Below are 21,185 nucleotides of genomic sequence, written 5' to 3' on the forward strand. Positions count from 1 at the left end.
ATTCTCTACAGGTAGACTGAGCATAGACTGCTTTGGAGCCAACTTCCCTTAAGCCCTTCCGTAGTCAATAGCCATTGATTGAGATCAGCCATGTCTTAGGACCATGACTTTTTCTTGATTCTATCATTTTCTTAATATTTGTGTTTCTTAATGCATAGAGTGATTTTGATGCTTAATTTGTATCCTTGAATTGCATTCTTTTGCGTCTCAGAATGTGCTTCTTTGCAGGGCTTGTTTCTGCGTCTTCTAGTGGATGCTCATAGAGAGGGAGTCATTTCTGTACTTTGCGGCAAATGCATTTTATTTATCCACTGGGGAGGTGGATAATAATGGTTCTTCTTCTACTTTTTTTTTTGTCGTCTCTTTAGGGCTGCACCAGCAGCATATGGAGGTTCCCAGGCTAAGGGTCAAATTGGAGCTGTAGCTGCCAGAGCCACAGCCACAGCAACATGGGATCTGAGCTGCGTCTGCAACCTACACCACAGCTCACGGCAATGCTTATGGCAATGCTCACGGCAATGCTGGATCCTTAACCTACTGATCGAGGCCAGGGATCAAACCTGCATCCTCATGGATCCTAGACAGGCTTGTTAACTGCTGAGGCCACGAAAGGAACTCCAGTAACCGTTCTTATAACAAATCTTCCAACAACAACAACAAGTATTTATTAAGTAGTTCATATAAGCCTCATAATATTACTTGATTATCCTGACATAATATTACTTAATCTTCCCACAACTCTCCAAGACTAGATGTCTGTTTTACAGATGAGGAAACTGAGGCTTGGAAGGTCAAGTACTGGAGTTCCCGCTTGGTGCAACAGGATCAGTGGCATCTTGGGAGCACCAGGATGCGGGTTTCGATCCCCAGGCCAGCCCAGGGGGTTGGGGATCCAGGGTTGCTGCAGTTTTGGCTTAGATCGCCACTGTGACTTGGATCTGATCCCTGGCCCAAGAACTCCATGTGCCCTGGGGCTGCCAAAAAAGAAAAAAAAAGAAAGGTTCAAGTAATTTGCCCAAAGTCTCCTTGATAGTAGGTGATGGATAGATCCAGGAATTCAACCCCGTTATATCAGTTTCCAAAATGCAAATTTCTACTACCTTTTATTGCTGCTGTTGGTTCAGATCTTAATTTGCAATGTTTTAGGGAAGAGAATATCAAATAGTCAGGTAGGCAGCAAGAAATACCATAGAAACAAAGAGAATTCTGATTATTCTCTCCTGATAGGATACAATAGAGCAGAAGTAGCTGAGTACGGTAGAATCCTATAAGGACTGGTACAGAGTACCTGTTACCTTCACTGTCCCAGAGTGATGCCAGGGTATGGAGCCAATGTGGGTAGAAAAACAGGGAGCCAATGAATAAATAGAAGCAAAGGGGACAGAAAGGACGATAGCCTGGCAGCATTCCCAGCATGGAAGGCAGACATTAGTGGACTTTGTTATAAGACTCCCATGTTAATTTGCATGGATTGGCCAAGTACAATAACACAGTCTGAAAGGGTACAGACTGGAACAGCGACAGAATATAGAAAGTATGTAATGACTCCAGCAGCACATAAGCGATCTTGAGTTCTGAGGCCATCGGCTTGCTTGGTTCCAGTTGCTCTTGTTCTTTCTACGAAGGATTTCCCCTGCAGCCCCTACTCCCACCCCCAGCTGGGGGAGAGTGCCTGAAGGAGCTGGGTGAGGTTGACATGGAAGGGATCAGGAGGTTGTTGGCGAATGTGTGGAATTACTCACTCAAGATAGTGGGAGATGCCCAAATCATAGAAGCCAGCAGAGCTGAGAAATATTCAAGGAACCAGTAACCTAGAAGCCAGAAGGAGAGTCTGGAGGTGGAATGTGAGTAAAGGATGTCACCAAAAACAGAGCCCAGAAGGGGAGGCTGGGTAGAATACCAGAAATATTACAGCATTTTTGTTTAGAAGGGCTCAGCCCTCTCCCAATCCTTTCCCAATCCATTGAGACTATACGTCCTATAGACAGCTGCTCATTCCCATGCTCCATTTTCTTTTTTCTCTTTTTCTTTCTTTCTTTTTTTTTTTTTTTTAAGGCTGCACCCACGGCATATAGAAGTTCCCAGGCAAGGGGTCAAATCAGAGCTACAGCTGCCAGCCTGCACCACAGCCACAGCAATGCAGGATCCGATCTACGTCTGTGACCTACACCACAGCTCAGGGCAACACCAGATCCTTCCTTAACCCACCGAGCAAGGCCAGGGATTGAACCCACATCTTCATGGATGCTAGATGGTTTCATTTCTGCTGCACCACAGCAGGAACGCCCCTTTTTTCTTTTTTATTATAGTCGATTAACAGTGCTGTGTCTATTTCTGCTGTAAATCAGTGACCCAGTCATATGTGTGTGTGTGTGTGTGTGCACGTACTTTTTCTGTTATCTTCTATCGTGTTCCATCGCAAGAGATTGGATATAGTTCCCTGTGCTATAGAGTAGGACTTCATTGTTCCATGCTCCTCTTTCTACCAAATCCACTCGCTCTGCCTTCAGATGGTCTCCATTTCCATCTGATTGTCCCGTACCTAGCCTCTGCTGCTCTGCCTGTTTCTTTAAAAAAAAAAAAAAAAAAAATTGGCTGTACCGGCAGCATATGGAAGTTCCTGGGCCAGGGACTTAATCCAAGCCGCTGCTGCAAACTACGCCATAGCCGCCATAGCCGTGGCAACGCCTGATCCTTTTATCCATTGTACCGGGCCAGGGATTGAACCTGCACCTCCGCAGTGCCCCAAAGCACTGCAGCTCGACTCTCAACAAACTGCGCCACAGTGGGCACTCCTCTGCCTGTTTCTTTAGCTAGGGATTCACTAAGATAATCTCTTTGATCCTCTATTTCAGCTTCAACCCTTGACAGTGTCCAGATTTACTCTGGCCCCGTGCTCTGCAGCCTGCAAGCTGTTTTACCTAGCCAACTCGGTTAACCCATCCCAGAACACCCTCCTGCATCCTTCTTAGAGCTAGGCTGCTTACAGTGATGTTCCTTTCATTCCACCTGGGAATGTGTAGCATGTTGGCTGTGTGTCATGCCACTGCCAACCATGTCCTGCCAAATATCATGATGTTCACTTGGGAGGTGGGGTGGGGAATGTTTCCATTATACCAGAGGAATCTGTGTGTGTGTGTGTGTGTGTGTTTTAGGTTATTAGGAATTGCTAGGTTTTCCAAAATGACAAGTAGGAATACCAGAAAACCTATTTACACAGCCACTAACCTTGAGGATCCTTTATAACTACATTTTCAGGAGAGAGCAAGGAAAGTTTTCTTTCTGCCATTCACTTTATTCGCATATACCTTGTAAAGGAAAATATGTGAATCTTAAGTGTACAGCTGGAAGAATTTTTGCACAGTGAACACACTAGTTTAATCAGTACCCAGATTAAGTAACAAAACATTATCAGCATCCAGTCCTCTCATATCTCCACCTGATTACCACTCGCCCTGTGGTAACCACTCTTCTGACTTGTAACAGCATTGATCAGTGTTTTCTGTTTTAGAATTTCATGTAAATGGAATATTATGAATTCTTTTTGTGGGTGGCTTTTTGGGTCAACATTGTGTTTGTAAGATTCATCCATGTTGTGATAGCGGTAGTCTTAGTCCGTTCTTTTTCATTGTTATATAGTGTATCATATGAATATACTACCCTATATTCATTCTACTGCTGTTGGGCATTTGGATTATTTCCAGTTTTTAGCTGTATGAATAGTCATGCTATAGCATTCTTGGATGGGTCTTTTGATGGACATAGGTATGCCTTTCTGTTGGGTATATATCTAGGAGTAGAATTGTTTGGTAAAACTATATGCCCATGTTCAGTTTTAGTAGATACTGCCAGACAGTTTTCCAAAGTTGTTGTAACTAGGCTCCTTTTTTTTTTTTTCCTGCTTTTTAGGGCAGCACCTGCAGCATATGGAGATTCCCAGGCTAAGGGTCTAATCAGAGCTACAGCCACCAGCCTATGTCATAGCCACAGCGATGCCAGATCTGAGCGGCATCTTCGACCTATACCACAGCTCACGGCAACACCAGATCCCCAACCCACTGGACGAGGGCAGGGATCAATCCCGAAACCTCATGGTTCCTAGTTGGATTCGTTTCCACTGTGCCACGACAGGAACTCCTAACTAGGCATATTTTAAAATCCTTCCTAAATCTCTTGGAACCATGGGGGGCAGAGGCAAAAGCAGGTATAAATTTGGCAGCAGTGGCAGCAAGTGCAGGTTAAAAGCAAAAATCTTCCGCTCCTCTGCCATTGTTTTTTTATCAGGTAGTTTTCTTTCCAAAGGCGCGGGGCTTGGAAAATAGATGCCACCCCACCGCAGATGGCTGGTGGCATTCTGCAATACCACGGCTTAGTATGAAAGGTCTCAGCTAAGTCAATATGAGACACCAAACCAGAGGAGTTAGAACAATTGAAAACTGGGCAAGAAGTTCAAGTCCAAAGGGCCTGAAGCAGAAAGTGGAGTCCAGGGAAGAAAGAAGTGGGGTTGACACAAAGAAAGGCATGCCAACATCAAATTGGAATATAGGGCCAAGGATCCAGGATGAGGAGAGAAAGAAAAGCAGGTGAAGAGCGAATGGGAACAGGTGTGTGGGTCATGACTGGCCTTTATATACCCGCCGAGGGTTGCCTGAGTATGGTCGACCAAGTTTAAAGAAGTGAAAAATACAAAACAAAACAAATTTCATCCTACTGAAAACCAAAGCTGAGTAAGCCTTGTCTGGAAACGTCTTTTGAGGATAATTGCAAACTTCTGGGAACTTGAACGGAGACTGTGGGGGTGGAACAAATATAGAGTTTTCTGTCAGAGATGTAATGTTTGTGTAACACACGTCTCTCCAGGCGACAGTAGTTTGATGGAACAATTGGATAATATAGACAGAAGCAGCCTCCACAAGCTGATCACTGGAACCTCAGGCCCCTTCTGCATCTCTCAGGGCTGTATGGGGGGAGGGGAGGTCTCACAGGCATTTCTGAGTGGCTATCCACTGACTCATATCACTAACCACAGCCAGCGTGCAGCCACTTCTCTGCCGAAGTAGAGAGAGATGCCTTCCTCCCACCTGTTCCATAATCAAGCCACAAAAAAGGGTGACTTTGGGCCCTGTTTCCTTGGGTGCATTTAACGGTACATCACGTTCGTTTGACTTTGTTTTTCACTTGAACGAAAAACTGAGATGACAATGTGAGTGACTTCACAATGTGCCATCCTCAAAAAATCACCTCTCCTTACTGTCCTCTCCCGACCCACCCCTGTAATTCCTAATACTTACTAATTGTGCGACCTCAAACAAGTTAACCTTTCTCATGTTTGGTTTTCTCATGAGTAATGTGGCAAGAAAAAGACCTGCCTTTCAGAGTTACTGTGAGGATTTTTTTTTTTTTTCTTTTTAGGGCCGCGCCCACGGCGTATGGAAGTTCCCAGGCTAGGTGTCAAATCGGAGCTAAAGTTGCCGGCCTACATCACAGCTCACAGCATCGCCAGATCCTTAACCCACTGAGCGAGGCCAGAGATCAAACCCACGTCCTCATGGATGCTAGTCAGTTTCCTTAACCGCTGTGCCACGAAGGGAACTCCCCTGTGAGGATTAAATGAGATCACATGTACAGGGTTTAGGGAAGGGGACGCTTCCACAGTTTCTTCCTTATCACCCTTGGCTGATCTGGCTCGTTAGGTTCCAAGACACTGATCAAGCCACTTTTCCCAGTAGTTAGGGTCCCACCTAATTTGATGGATTATGCACATGGGCAGGGATACCTCCAGACTCTTCTCCCTGTGTCCCCATGGGACTGAGTGACACTTCAACCCTGGTGTGCTCTCAAGCTTAGAGAAAGGGAACTCCTACCTGGTAGGTACACTGGGAAGGTGCAGCCTGGTCCAGCCCGTGTCCATTTTGATTAAGCAGGGTCCCGAATGTCCTGGTAGTTAGACATTTTTTATTTTGCCCCTGAAAAAAAAAGGTCCTTTAAAGCCTCCACTTCTAGGTGTGTGACCTCAGACCAACCCATTAGAGAGTGCAAGCCTGGTGAAAATTCAGGCGTCATTTGTTTTCTTTTGCCACTGTGGATATGAGCAATCAAGTCCTCTCTTTCTCATCACTTTGACCCAGGGTTTCTCCCTCTCCATGTGGACTTATCAAATGATGTTCAGGGCTCCTGAAAGCATGAAAGTGAAGCTATCAGACATTCTTAAAGCTTAGGCTTGGAACAGGCACCGTGTCGCTTCTGCCATTGCTTACAACAAGTCACAGGTTCAGTCCTGATTCAAGGAGTAGGACTACGTAAGGGTATAAATTCCAGGAAGTATGGCTGATTGGGGATCGCCGGTGTAACTGACTTCCATAAGAAATTTGTTTGTTTTCTTTTAGGGCCACACTCGTGGCATATGGCCAGGGATTGAACCTGCGTCCTCGTGGATGCTAGTCAGATTCGTTTCTGCCGAGCCACTACGGGAACTCCCATAAGAAGTTTTAGTAACAGTTTCATTTGCGGTCTCTAGATTTAGTAAATGTATACCAGGACTTACCTCTCTTCCCACACAGGATAAATTTTTCCTATACATGGTATAATCTCCGTAAAATGTTTCCTGAGAGTTGGGGGTCTTAGTGTACAGAACTAGTCATGTACTCCAACATATCCAGTCACTATTTTTTATATGTGGTTTAATTTATAATCATGCAAATAAAGCCTCTGTTGAGCCCCCTCTCTCAAATTTGACCTCATAGGTTGTGTAGAGAATTAAATAAAATCATTTCTGTAAATTGCCTGGCACTCCATGTCAGTAAGAACTCAGTAGTGATAATTATTATTTTATTATTACCAGGGTCCCTAAGGTGTTGGGCTGGCCTTGGTTAACAACTTTAGGAAGTCACAGTTTCCCAGGGGACCTAAGGGATCAGTACCCAAGAAAGGAGGTAGAATTGTTCACCTACGATAACGGGGGTGGAACAGATTATCAGCTGCCCAGATGCAAGATGAAAAGAGAAACAGGTGCAGTTGTAGGAAGTATCAGAAAAACAACCAGAAGAAATAAAAATGGAAATAGCCTGCGGTCAGATGAACAGGAGAAAAGAATTTAGGGGCGAGATATCAGAACAAAAGGAAGAAACATTTATTTCTTAGTCAGCAATAGGCTTCTAGCAGAGATAAGGGCAAGTTCATAGATTACCTGGAGAGGGGAACAAGATGAGGTGCTGCCAGTTTCTAGCTTGAAAGGAAGACAGAACCAGGTACTGACTAGACTGAGAGACAAGTGGGACCTACATTCCTTTTGGAGTAGTATCAGCCTTCCAACACAACCAATTATGGGTGATCCAGACAGCAGAGGACAAAGGAAAAAAACCAGCCCTTGGAAGGTAATAAATCAACTCTGTCCAGAGTGAGGAACCCAAGCCAATCAAAACAGCTTTGGTCTCATCATGATTACAGTGTTAGCATTTAGTCAGTTTATAACTCACTATCTAGAAACTTTCTCTTCCTACGTCTGTTACTCTAGTTTTCCTCTTCTCTTAGGAAAAAAAAGTAATAATCTGTTTGAGAACAAAGAGGTTAAACAAGACTTAATTGAGATCATGGGTGTAAAACGCATTTTGTGGATGTATAAGTACCCTACAAATGTGAAACGCCATTATTTTTAAGGGAAGCAGATTCAAGTGTTGCTCAGCGAGGGAAGTGTTAGAACCCCCTGACTGAAGTGAGCAGTTCTAAAACTGAAGACAGTGGGAGTTGTAAAAACCACAGAGAGACTGGAGTAAAACCATTGCTAATTATTGACCCTCCGAGGGTCCTCGCCCCCGCAACTCTGACTCTCACCTCTCCCCCATCTCCCAACAGCTTTGAGAGAGAAAGTGTTCGGTGCTATTGACCTAAGACACTGAGTTTGTGACCTGGAGTTGCAAGGAAAAGGCTAATGAATCTTTAGCTGTTGTATTAAATTAAGAAACAAATATCTAGACACAGGCAATTCAGAAGGAAGTGCTGAGAGTAAAGCAGAGATAACCATCTCTCTTCTTCCAGCTTCATTTGTATCAGAGAAAGAAGAATTTATGAACAGAAAGGGAGCAAAATTGATGGGGCAATACTGTAGTTATAGGCTGAAAGGAAGACAGTCATAGTGATAATTTCTTAAGTCAATTTTATTATAAACACAGCAGGGGCTTTTGGTGCTAAATTAGCCTGAAGCTACAGAGCTATAGCAATGTATCCGAAAATATGTTTCACTCTGTCTACAAGTTTCAATATCATTGTCACTTATTTTTTAATTCAGCAAATATTTGTTGAGTACTTATGGTACTGTCTGCCCTCATGGAACTTATATGCTGGAGGCTGAGACAGACAGTAAAATAATACATAAATGAATATTTAAATTAACTTCAATTAATTAAAATGATAAAATGATAAATCCTATGAAGATAATGACATTGGAAAAGGGGATGGAGAATAAGTATGTACTCACAGGATATTTGTTACCCCGGCACTTAGCACAGAAAGGGTCCATAAGTGCCAACTAAATAAATGAAGAGGTGACTGCCTTCTCCTTAGTTCAAGCCCTCACCACCTCGTGCCAAGGATCATGTCAGTTGCCCTTTCATGGATCATCGTCCCTTCATTCTCCCTTGTTTTCAGGTCTGATGCACACCATTGTCTGATTTACTTGTATTTGTTTTTGTTTTTGTCTTTATTTTTGGCCATGCCCGCAGCATGTGGAAGTTCCTAGGCTGGGGGGTCGAACCCACTCCGCAGCAATGACCCAAGCCGCTGCAGTGATGATACCAGATCCTTACCCTGCAGTGCCACAGGGGAACTCCACCATTGCCTGATTTAAAAGGCTACTTTTGGAGTTCCTGTTGTGTCATAGCAGTTAACAAACCCAACCAGTATTCATGAGGATCTGGCGTTGCCATGAGCTATGGTGTAGGTCGAAGATGAAACTCAGATCCAGCACTGCTATAGCTGTGGTGTAGGCCAGCAGCCACAGATCTGATTTGACCCCTAGCCTGGGAACCTCCATATGCCGAGGGTGCGGCCCTTTGAAAAAAATAAAATAAAAGGGCTACTTTTATCATGCCACTTTCCTACTCCAAAACCCTCAGTGACTCCTATTGCCTTTTTGTTTTTTTTAAACAAAGTTTAAATAAAATAGTAAATTTATCTATCACTCAGTTTTATTTTTTAAATTTTTTTATCTTTTGCTTTTTTAGGGCCGCACCCGAATATGGACATTTCCCAGGCTAGAGGTCAAATCTGAGCTACAGCTGCTGGCCTACGCAGTTTGGCATGGCTATGGGTTCGTTCACCACTGAGCCATGAAGGGGACTCCCTATCACTCAGATTTATTTCTTTTTTTTTCTTTTCTTTCTTTTTTTTTTTTGTTCACATATAAGTTTTTGTGTGAACATGTGTTTTCAATTCTTTTTTTTTTCAATAATTTTTTTATTTTCCCACTGTACAGCAAGGGGGTCAGGTTATCCTTACATGTATGCATTACATCAGATTTATTTCTTGATTGATGTTCTGTCTCTCCTAGGTCTTACTAAAGACATAGTATCCTTTTAATATTATTATTAACCTAAACAACTTTACAAGAAAGAAGGTAGTAAACAGTAAGCTATTTACATCATTCTAAATCTTTGAACTAGGGAATCACTAAACGTTAGCACTGAGAATGGCCCTGAAAACAGTTGAGATTCACTCCTGCATTTCACAGATGAGGAAACTGAAAACAAGCAGATAAATCGCTCACCCACAGATACGCAGTCAAGTGCAGAAGGCCCTGTCACAGCTTGAACTCAACTCCTGATTCCCACCTTCCACCACACTGTTATGCATACATACACACACGTATGATTTAGTCAGTGTGTATATGCTATTTTGTGTCTCTTTTCTGTTGACATTACTCTATGTACACATTTCCACGCATGGACCTAAACTGGGTTCTTATCATTTTGGGTCATTACATGGCATTCCATCATATCCGCGCATTCCCTGTTCCTTTGCGAATCATCATTTTGAGTTGCACAGCGAAAGTATAAACTGGCCTGCACTAATACTTCGTGTTAACTGCTCTTCATAATAAAATAATAAGAATATAAGCAGCTGCTTCATAAATTAAGTTTAAAAGTTTATTCTTAATCTGGTTTACTCACATTTTCTTTTCTGAAAGGGGACCTGTTCATTTTGTGTTTTCTAAGTGCTGTTTAAGTTTTTAAAGTATATAAAAAGGTCAAGGTATAAATGCATATCAAGTATGAAATTGTTTTGCATTGAAAACCGTCAAACGCAGGAGTTCCCGGTGTGGCTCCTCGGAAACGAATTTGACTGAAACCCAATTACTACTGATTCAAAATATGCACATGTTGAGGTTCCTGATTATTCTTTGTAATCCATCTCTTTGATCATGATTCATACATTTGAATATACAAAAAAAGGCTTTGGAAAGTATTCTTCTTCTCCGCCTTCCATCTGGAAAACAGAGGGAAAGAGTTTTACAAAGGTGAATACCTCCAAAGTTTATTCAATACTTCTCAAAATGCCTCAAGATTTATGGCATTTTATTTTCTGTAGTCTTTGGGGAAATTAAGCCCAGACAGATAATCTAATGGATGGTTTTGTGGTATTGCAGTATCTTACTTTTCTAGAAAGTCATTACTACAAGAAAAATGAGATTAAAAAAATCTAATTCATATTTTAATTGGATGTTAAATGCTTTGCATGCAGAGAAAACTTTACAGAGTAATGCATTCATGGAGTTCCCATGGTGGCTCAGTGGTTAATGAATCCGACTAGGTGGCGGGTTCGATCCCTGGCCTTGCTCAGTGGGTTAAGGATCCGGCGTTGCTGTGAGCTGTGGTGTAGGTTGCATACGCGGCTCAGATCCCTAGTTGCTGTGGCTGTGGTGTAGGCCAGTGGCTACAACTCTGATTAGACTCCTAGCCTGGGAACCTCCATATGCCACAGGAGCAGCTCTAGAAAAGGCAAAAAGACCAAAAAAAAAAAAAGCAACCCATTCATAAATTGAGCTTTTTAACTATTGTTATTTTTGTCATTCCTTCAACATTTGAAATACTAATCATGGATGCTATGTAGACCTAGGAGTAGGTAAGAACTGAAGACTAGAAGACACTTCTCATAGGTAGCAGTGCTTTCCCAAATTGTGAATAAGAGCTATCATTCATGGAGCCCTTACTCTAATCAGCATTGTGCTCAGCATTATTACATCATTATATCATCGAATCCTCATGACAGTTTGGTGTTATTACCCCCATTTTACAGATTAGTAAACAGAGGTTTGGAGAAGTTAGCTAATTTGCCCAAGGTCACAAAGCAGAGTCAGAATCCAAAGCTTTAATCCAAAGCTTATGCTTTTCATATACCACACTGCTTCTGTTTGGCGAATCAGTGAGGGAAACAACAGTAGTTTACCTTTAGAATAGTCTTATAGGGTAGAACTGTATAAGGTTGAGGTTGTTCTTGTGAGAAGAATATAAATCCTTTTATTAATTAGAATGTGAAATCTGGAGTTCCCGTTGTGGCTTAACGAGTTAAGAACCCGGCTAGTATCCATGAGGATTAGGGTTCGATCCCTGACCTTGCTCAGTGGGTTAAGGATCTGGCATTGCTGCAAGCTGCAGCATACGTCACAGATGTGGCTTGGATCCGGCATTGCTGTGGCTGTGGTGTGGGCCAGCGGCTGCAGATCCGATTCGATCCCTAGCCTGGGAACTTCCATGTGCCACAGGTGTGACCCCCTCCTCCCAAAAAAAGAATCTAAGCTCTACTCTGGACATATACTTTAGTGACTTATCCCATGTTGAAAGATAAAGGTTTTGAATGAATGCAGCAGGCTTTTTAAAGAAAAATAAATTACTGATTATTTGCATAGTGTTCATGGTTTTTTTGCTTTTGTAGGGCTACACCCTTGGCATATGGAAGTTCCCAGGATAGGGGTCAAATCGGAGCTGCAGCTGCCAGCCACACCACAGCCACAGCAACTCCGGATTTGAGCCGTGTCTGCAACCCACACCATAGCTCATGGCAATGCCAGATCCCCTACCCACTGAGCAAGGCCAAGGATTGAACCCACATCCTCATGGTTTCCAGTGAGCCACAACAGGAACTCCCCTTTAAAAAAAAGAAGCCTTCTAGGAGTTCTCTAGTGGCTCAGCAGGTTAAGGATCTGATGTTGTGGCTATGGTTACTGCCAATTTTACAGCAGTCAAATTGAATCATGGTGTTTCTAATTCTTAGCTTTTGCATCGTAGTTATAAAGTGCATGTAAAAACAAAACAAAATAAAACAAAAACAGAGTCTATGATGCAAAGAGTTTAGAAAATGCTGCATTTTGTAGATTCCTCAGGGAGACCTACAATGCATATTAACATATTAAAAGCTCTGAGAAGTCCTACAGTAAAGAATTATTTCCACTCAAGCAAAACTTTGTAAAAGACTTAGTTGACCATTATGAGTCAGGACCAGAACAGAATACAGCACCTCTTCTCAATACAGGGAACCTAACATGAGAAACCAGGTTAAAACTTTTTGGAGGTATTCAAAGTGTAAATAGGAGGACAGTGGGACATCCCAGAAAAGAACAATATGAGGGAGATGCTACCATTAAAGCCATAGGACTAAGGGAAGAGCCAGTGTTGCCCAGATGTGGCAAGAGATTTTTGGGGCAGGTCCTCCAGCTCCATTTGAGCCTTGCAACAACATCTTGACTGCAAGCTCATGAGAAACCCTGAGCCAGAACCACCTTAAGTCAGGTCTTAGATTCCTGATCCTCCAAAACTGTGTGAGATAACAAATATTCGTGGTTTTATTTTATTGTCTTTTTTTTTTTTAGGACCACACCCAAGCCATATATATGGAGGTTCCTAGGCTAGGGTTCAAATCAGAGCTACAGCTGCCGGCCTATGACACTGCCACAACAACGCAGGATCCGAGCCATGTCTGTGACCTACACCACAGCTTATGGCAACTCTGGATCCTTAACCCATTGAGCGAGGCCAGGGATTGCACCCACGACCTCATGGATGCCAGTTGGGTTTGTTAACCACTGATCCAGGACGGGAACTCCAAATATGTGTTGTTTTAAACTGCTACTAAGTTTTAGAATAATATGGTACAGAGAAATAGATAACTAAAAGAGATGTTGCTACTTGGAAGTGAGATTCAGCCATAACAAATTCTAAAGTGCAGAAGTAACTTTGCAACTGGACAGTAAACCTTGGGGACAGTGTTGGTGAAAGCCTAAAGTACCTTGAAGAAATTGTTAGTAGAAGTATCATGATTGTTGATATGGCTGCAAATGAAGGCTTTCCAAAAAAATGAGGTAATGTTATTGGAAACCAGAGGAAAGCCTAGCCTTATTACACAGTGGCAGAAGATTCACTGTTGCCTGCAGTAACCAAAAAGTAGAAAATAAGGGTTTTTTGTTTTGTTTTTGTTTTTTTGTCTTTTCTAGGGCTGTACCCACCACATATGGAGGTTCCCAGGCTAGGGTTCTAATTGGCGCTGTAGCCGCCGGCCTACATCAGAGCCACAGCAGCGTGGGATCTGAGCCATGTCTGCGACCTACACCACAATGCTGGATCCTTAACCCACCGAGCGCCCCGCTCAGGGATCGAACCCGCAACCTCTAGTACCTAGTCAGATTTGTTAACCACTGAGCCATGATGGGAACTCCTGTTTTGGGTTGTTTTGGTTTTTTTTTGTTTGTTTGTTTTTTTCATTTTTGGCTGCCCCACAGCATATGGAGTTCCCAGGCCAGGGATCAGATCTGAGCTGCAGTTGCAACCTAAGCCATAGCTGCAGCAATCCCAGATCCTTAACCCACTGTGCCAGGCCAGGGATCAAACCTGTGACCCAGTGCTCCCAAGATGCCACCGATCCCGTTGTGCCACAGCGGGAACTCTGAAGATATGTTTTTTTGAACTGGGTGATTCTAGCTAAGGAGACTTTCAAGCAAAGTTTTTCTTCTTGTTACTTATAGTAAAATGTGAAAGGAGAGAAGTAAACTAAGGGAAAAACTGTTAAACAAAAAGGATACAGAATTTGCTGGTGTTAAATATTCTCAGCCTCTCTATATGGCAAACAATGCTAAAATTACACTGTAGCTCCTGAGCTACAAATCCAGGGCATTGCTAGTAAAACACAGTCCAAAGATGAAGCAATGGGTATGATTGTAAAGCCTTTTGATAAAGTCTCAGAAGGATTTAAGGTTGTACATCAGAATACTATTCGATCAGTCAAAAGGTCCCCTAAGGAGATTAAAGGTATATTTCACACAGTCTCTCAATGAAATGATAAAGCATCTAGGAAGCTTAAGGGCGTTATCCCTCAGTCATCAAATCAGAAGCTCCAGGTAGAGAAAAGCCTATCTGAATGATATTTATAGGTGTGATTTTTCATCTAATGAAGCTGACCCCAAGAATAGTCACGGAAGACTCACAAAATTTTAAAAATAAATATGTTTGGAGAAACATTACCACCTTGGACCAAAAGGGGTAGAGATAGTACACAGTGAAAAGAGGCCTTAGGACCCTCAGAGTTCCATTAGCAAGACGTAGGCCGAGTAAGCATGGGCTATCTTTCATTAAAGGGGGAGGATGACTTGGGTTAGAACCAGGACTCCAGAACATGGAGCTGAGAGCCAGGGAGAATTATTTCCAGCCTTTGGAACTTAACCAGGGAACTTTCCACATTTGTTCAGCTGAACTTCAGAATTATAGTGTACCAGTGACTCCTTTGTGCCTGTCATTTTCCCTCTTTTTGAACAGGTAACAGCAGTTACCTTGTTATACCTGTCTCCCCATTGTGCGTTGGATGTACGGAGGGCACATAAGTTGTTGCTTTAGTTTCACAAGGGAGAGGACCTGTACTCAAGGAGCCAGACTTAAGGACCTACACCCAAGGAACTTCAACTGCACCTGGCCCTGACTTAGATGATGAAATATTGGAATTCACACTGATGCTGTAATGAGACGAGACTTTTGGTGACTTTGGGAGGAAGTGAGCAGTACTTTGCATGTGGGAGGGACATGAATCATTGGAGACCAGAGGATGGACTGCGGCAGCCAGCCTCCAAGCTAGCTCTTGAATATCCTTGGCTCCTTATATTCACACCCGTGGGTAGGTCCCACACTCTATCACAGTTGGACTGTGTGACCAATGCCATGTCGTAGAAATGATGATAATGTTACTTCTGAGGTTAGGTTATTAAAAAGACTACACACCTTCTAGTCTGGTATCTTTATCTCATCCATATCTCTTGGATAACTCCCTTTTGGAGAAGTAAGCTGCCGTGTTGTATGCAGCTCTAAAGAGAAGGCCACCTGGCAGAATATTGACGCATCTGGCCAATGGCCAGTCAACAACCTGCCAACAACCATGTGAGTGAACTTGGAAATGAATTCTTCAGCCGTACTCTAGCCTTGAGCTGACTGCAGTCTCAGCCAACATCTTGACTGCAACCTCATGAGAGACCCTGAGCCAGAACCACCTGGCTAAGTCACTCTCAGATGACTAAACCTCCGGAACTGTGTGAGATAATAAAATGTTTGCTGTTTTAAGCTGTGAAGTTTCAAGGTAATTTATTACGCTGCAATCGATAAACACACCAGCCCAAGAGTCTGGACTGCCCAGCAGAAGCTGGAGCCACAGAGGGAGGGGCTGTCCAACTGCAGTTTGAGGCCACAAAAAAGATGCAGCCACTGCTGGAGACACTGCCTGAAGCACAAGGAGAAGGGAAGACCTAGCCTCTCCATAGTGCCTCACCTGCCAACCTTGCCTCCCTTGGCCAAGCCAAACCACAAGGAAATTGATAAAGGAGCCTGAGAAATGTTATTTGCACAGAATAATCTCTTGCAATACAGAAGAGGGTAGAAGAAGAAAAGAAAATCTGAAAACAAATAGGCAAATTACCAGCATAACCAAAGGCCTTTTTTTACATGGAAATCCCAATAGCATTCTTCAGAAAGAACCTTGGTCTCAAACTCCAGCTTGGGAAACAATGGCTTAAATGGCTCTTCCCCAAATCTCTGCAAGTACAAATCTTAGGTGTCAGTTATTCTCCACTTTAAATGCAATGTTTTTCTCCAATAACCTTTTGTTCCTTATTGCCTGGAATGGCCTCATCTTCCTTCAATTTTACAGTATTTGATTTAGGAATTCCCATCGAGGGGCAGTGGAAACGAATCCAACTAGGAACCATGAGGTTTCGTGTTTGATCCCTGGCCTTGCTCAGTGGGTTAAGGATCTGGCATTGCCATCAGCTGTGGTATAGGTTGCGGATGTGGCTCGGATCCAGCATGGCTGTGGCTGTGGCGTAGGCCGGCAGCTGTAGCTCTGATTAGACCCTTAGCCTGGGAACCTACATATGCTGTGGGTGTGGCTTTAAAAAGACACAAAGACAAAAAAAAATTTTATACTATTCGATCTATACCCATTTTTTGGCACTTCAAACAAAACTTGTAGTTATTTAGTACATGTCTTGTTGTCCAAGATTAATAAGCTTCTGGAAGATCAGATCTATTTCTGATGCACTGTTGTGTATTGCTCCATCATCATAATACCTAGAACAGAACCCTGCTCATGGTAAATATCAGTAGGTATTAAGTGAATGAATGAGTGAATGAATGAATGTCAAAGGCAGTGGTAGAAATGGTATAAAACTCTGTTGTCTTCATCTATATCACTGTTAAATCCCTTATATACTCTTGGTAGAACCAAGAGATTCTAGAATAATCTTTTTTTTTTTTTTTTTTTGTCTTTGTAGGGCCATGCCAGTGACGTAAGGAGGTTCCCAGGCAAGGGGCTGAATCAGAGCTGTAGCCACTGGCCTGCACCACAGCCGTGCCAGATCCAAGCCACATCTGCAACCTACACCACAGCTTGCAGCAACACCAGATCCTTAACTCACTGAGTGAGGCCAGGGATCGAACCTGTGTCCTCATGGATACTAGTCAGATTCATTTCCACTGAGCCATGACGGGAACTCCTGGAATAATCTTTCTATCTTCTTGACTGGTCACATTTTTTGAACTCCTTTGAACTCTTTCATGGGGGAAGAGAACAATAAAATTGTAAACTAGTTTATATCTTGGCAGGAATAATTATCCTGTGAGACCAAAGTCCTGCCTAGAACCTTCTAGCAGAAGGAGTAGTTCAGAGAACAGCACTTGATTCCTCTCTCAGCTGTGGCTACTCTAAGGAAAATTCATCTACTCAGTAGGAAAGGAAAACTCAGCGTTTTGCAAAAGTGATTTTCTCTCCTTCCCTCTTCTTTGCTGATGCCTTGATAGAGGGAATAAATGTGAAACAGAAAGATAAATGTGAAACAGAAAGGATGTTTTTAGATAAGCTCCTTTTAATTAGTTCACTTCCTGCCTGGATTACCATCATGCCCCCAACAAGACTCTACACATCCTATTTCTTCAACCTTAGTTCGGCGCTCTCAGGTGTAAAGTTTTTCAATGGTTATTCTTTCTCTTTTGAATGAAATCCAACCTCTTCATGATTTGGCCTTGGGGGTTACTTCTTCAACCAGAACTGTTCTTACCAACCAGGCTTTCCTTTACAGCCCCTACCCCCGACCTGCATCTTCTCCAGGGTCAACCCAATTCATCCTTCCAGGAAGATGCAGGTGAGAGGGAGAAGAGGGGGGCCAAAGGAAGGAGGGAGGACTTGAAAGCCTGGTTGGTAAGAACAGATCTGGTTGAAGAAGTAACCCCCAAGGCCAAATCATGAAGAGGCTGGATTTCATTCAAAAGAGAAAGAATAACCATTGAACAACTTTACACCTGAGAGCGCTGAACTAAGGTTTAAGAAATAGGATGTGAAGAGACTTCACTATCCCTCCAGGAAGTTTCTCTTGAGTAGATTAGCATACGTCACAGACCTCTTTGGCCTTGGGCAAGTTGCTCTCTATACCTCAGTATCCCAATCTAGAAAATTAGGATACTATGTACATACTCACCTCAGAAGCTTTTGATGAGGATTAGAGATAATTAATGCAAAATACTTAGCATAGTCCCTCACATATATTAAGTGTTACATATTAGGTGATAAATCATATCAGTTATTTAATCTAGTCCCTTCTTTTTTGTTTTCTTTTTCTTTTTCCTTTTTAGGGCCGCACCTGCAGCATATGGAAGTTCCCAGGCTAGGGGTCACGTCAGAGCTGCAGCTGCCAGTCTACACCACAGCCACAGCAATGCCAGATCTGAGCCGCATCTGTGGCCTAAGCCACACCTTGTGGCAAAACCGGATCCTTAACCCACTGAATGAGGCCAGGGATTGAATCTGCGTCCTCATGGATACTAGTCGGATTCTTCTTTTATTTTTTAATTTTGTTTTTAAGTCTCTTTCATTCATTGTAATATCCCAAAGTGCCTAGGACTCTGCCAGTTAGAAATCCTCAATAAATAGTTGTTGAATGAATGAATAAAGCAAGGATCAATGGAAAGAGAAAAGGAAAACAAAACAAAACAAAAGTCACACACACACTCTTACCCACTGAAAATGAGCCTGTGAATGTATTGAAATTTCAGCACATTTAAAGAAGTTTTCTAAAACAGCCAAATCAACACGGATAAGCCTCAAAACATGGATAAGCCTACTGGTGCTTCAATGCATAATATTATTTAGATACAATTTTAGAACATGAATGATAATATCCATTGTTTAGATATTCATGCATAAGTAGTAATAGTACTAAAAATAGTATTAAAGACATTACCAAGGTAATGGTAAATTCAAGTGGTTACCTGTAGTGAGGGAGAGAGGGGCCTGAGTTTCTTGGACAGGACTAGTCGGATTCTTAACCTGCTGAGCCACAGCAAGAACTCCGCCTTCACTATGTTTGAGAAAACATGCAGAGGAACTAAATGATTATCTCGAGTATAATAAAGATAGGGGAAGGAGGATATCTGATTTGCTTATGAAGGTTTACAAACCTAATTTCAGGGGGAACTGACCTCAAATTTAATGTTAAAATAAAACATTTATTAAGAAAAACGGGGTTAAGACTAGATGCTACAGCACTAAGAAAAATGGCAAGACAGGGCAACCTTCAAGACAATTCAGGATATTTGAGGCTTAGAACTGAAAAGTGTTTAATTCTCTTAATGTGCTAATTTAGTTTATTTCTATATTCAATGAAGTGGTGTCTGTGCATTCACTAAATAAGACAGTTTGTAATGCCTCATTCTTTTTTTTTTCTATTGAATTAAGTACAACATTAAATCATTGACATGACCTTAAGAGAATCAATATTGTCCCCGGGCACAAGACCACTCACTCCACAGCTTAATTGGTCCTTAGCTTTCAGCTTTTGACTCTAGACTTATCTAACACAGTAGCCACCAGCCACGTGTGGCTATTAGGCCCTTGATATGTGGCTAGTCCAAATTGAATTGTGCTATAAGTGAAAATACACGTTGATTTTAAGGCTTTGGTTAAAAAAAAAGCAAACTATCTCAATGATTTTTTATTTAGCTTTTATGTTTCTACTGGACAGCACTGCTCTGGACCCTGAGATTTTTCAGCAGGTGGGGGTTATCAGTCCTAAGGCCAAACATTGCCCTTTCTAAACGTTCTCAGACTCCGGTGATGTAACTCTGTCGCCCTTCCTGGAGGTCAGGCCCAACTCCATTATCCCATTCAGAAAGGAGCCCCTAAAAGGATGAAGAAGTTAAAGAACAGTTTTAAATGTAGATAACTAAGTGAATCCACCTTTCAAAGAGTGGAAGACAATAGGTGATTATCAACTCAAGGCGACCTCTAGATTCATTTTAAGATTCCTGATCGGCTCTCTTATTTTACTTGGATTATCTCTTTTAATTGTCACAACGACTCTAACATTTAGGTGCTATGATTTCATCCATTTGACAAATGAGTAATGGGAAGTTAGGGAGCTAGCAGGCATTGTGTAGAGTTTGGCCCTAGTTTGTCCAGTTTGACCCTATCGAGATGATGAGCTCCTTGTATGTGCCGTGCCTTGTCCTTATATGACCTAACAGACACATACTAGGTGACAAGTATGTGTAGTAAAATGTACATATAGTATGACTTCAACTATGAGGCTATATATCTATATATGAATATATATTTCATCCTTCAACTTTTCCATATCTTCCAAACTTTTGACAATATAAAATACTGTTTTTGTGTCTCTCCATTACTATTTAAATCACACAAAATGTCATTTTAAGAGAACATACAAGGCTGCGGACATGGGCTCTGTGTGCTGTGACCACTCCTCTCTCCTTCCCATTCCCCTTCGAGCTGGTGTCCCTCTCCTCCATTTTGCATCTCCATTCTTTCTCTTTCAACCTCTCTCTTCTACTTTTTCACTTCTCCCTCCCGCCTCCCCTCTCCCTTCTTTTTGAGAAGACTGACATTGAATCAAATGTTACTTCTTACCTGGTGGTTTCAAGCAGATTCTCTGAGCCTCTGGAGTCCCAAGGAAGGTGCTCAAGTTGGGGGCAGGGCGCTTAAGGGCAAGACTTCTAAAAAGGATGATTTTGGATAAAATAAATGGTGGGAGAGGATTTCCCCTTGTGGCTCAGGGGAACCTGACTAGTATCCATGAGGCTGGGGGTTCAATTCCTGGCCCCGCTCAATTAAGGATCCAGCATTGCCGTGAGCTGTGGTATGGGTCACAGACACGGCTCAGATCCAGTGCTGCTGTGTGGGAGCTGTCACTCCGCTTCGACCCCTAGCCGTGAACTTCCATATGCTGCACCTGCGGCCCTTAAAAAAAAAAAAAAAAGTGGGGGAGAACATTGCAGGGTGAGTGACAAAAGCAGCAGAAACTAAGGTCTGAGGATTCCCTCAGTGAAAGAGAGATGAGTAGAGGGTCTCTTACCTTACTGAGTCTGGGGATTACTGCCTCCCAGTGCAGGAGCTCAGAGAGGATGTGGACCTTAGCTGATTTGACCTCCTGGATTGAATTAGTCCTGGGTGTATAATTGACTTTGATATGTGGCCTTTGGATCTGAATTGGGTTTAATACCATTTAACTGCTTCAGAGGGCTTTATAAGAATTCATTTTATCTTTCAAATCTGATTTCAAATGCTACCTACTTTGAGAGGGCTTCTCTGACTTTGGTGCTCTTCCTCCAGCACTCCTATTGTGCCACAGTTGATACATACCTTATTCACGCAAT

The sequence above is a fragment of the Phacochoerus africanus genome, chromosome 14, assembly GCF_016906955.1.
Source record: "Phacochoerus africanus isolate WHEZ1 chromosome 14, ROS_Pafr_v1, whole genome shotgun sequence".
In the NCBI taxonomy this organism is placed as follows: domain Eukaryota; kingdom Metazoa; phylum Chordata; class Mammalia; order Artiodactyla; family Suidae; genus Phacochoerus; species Phacochoerus africanus.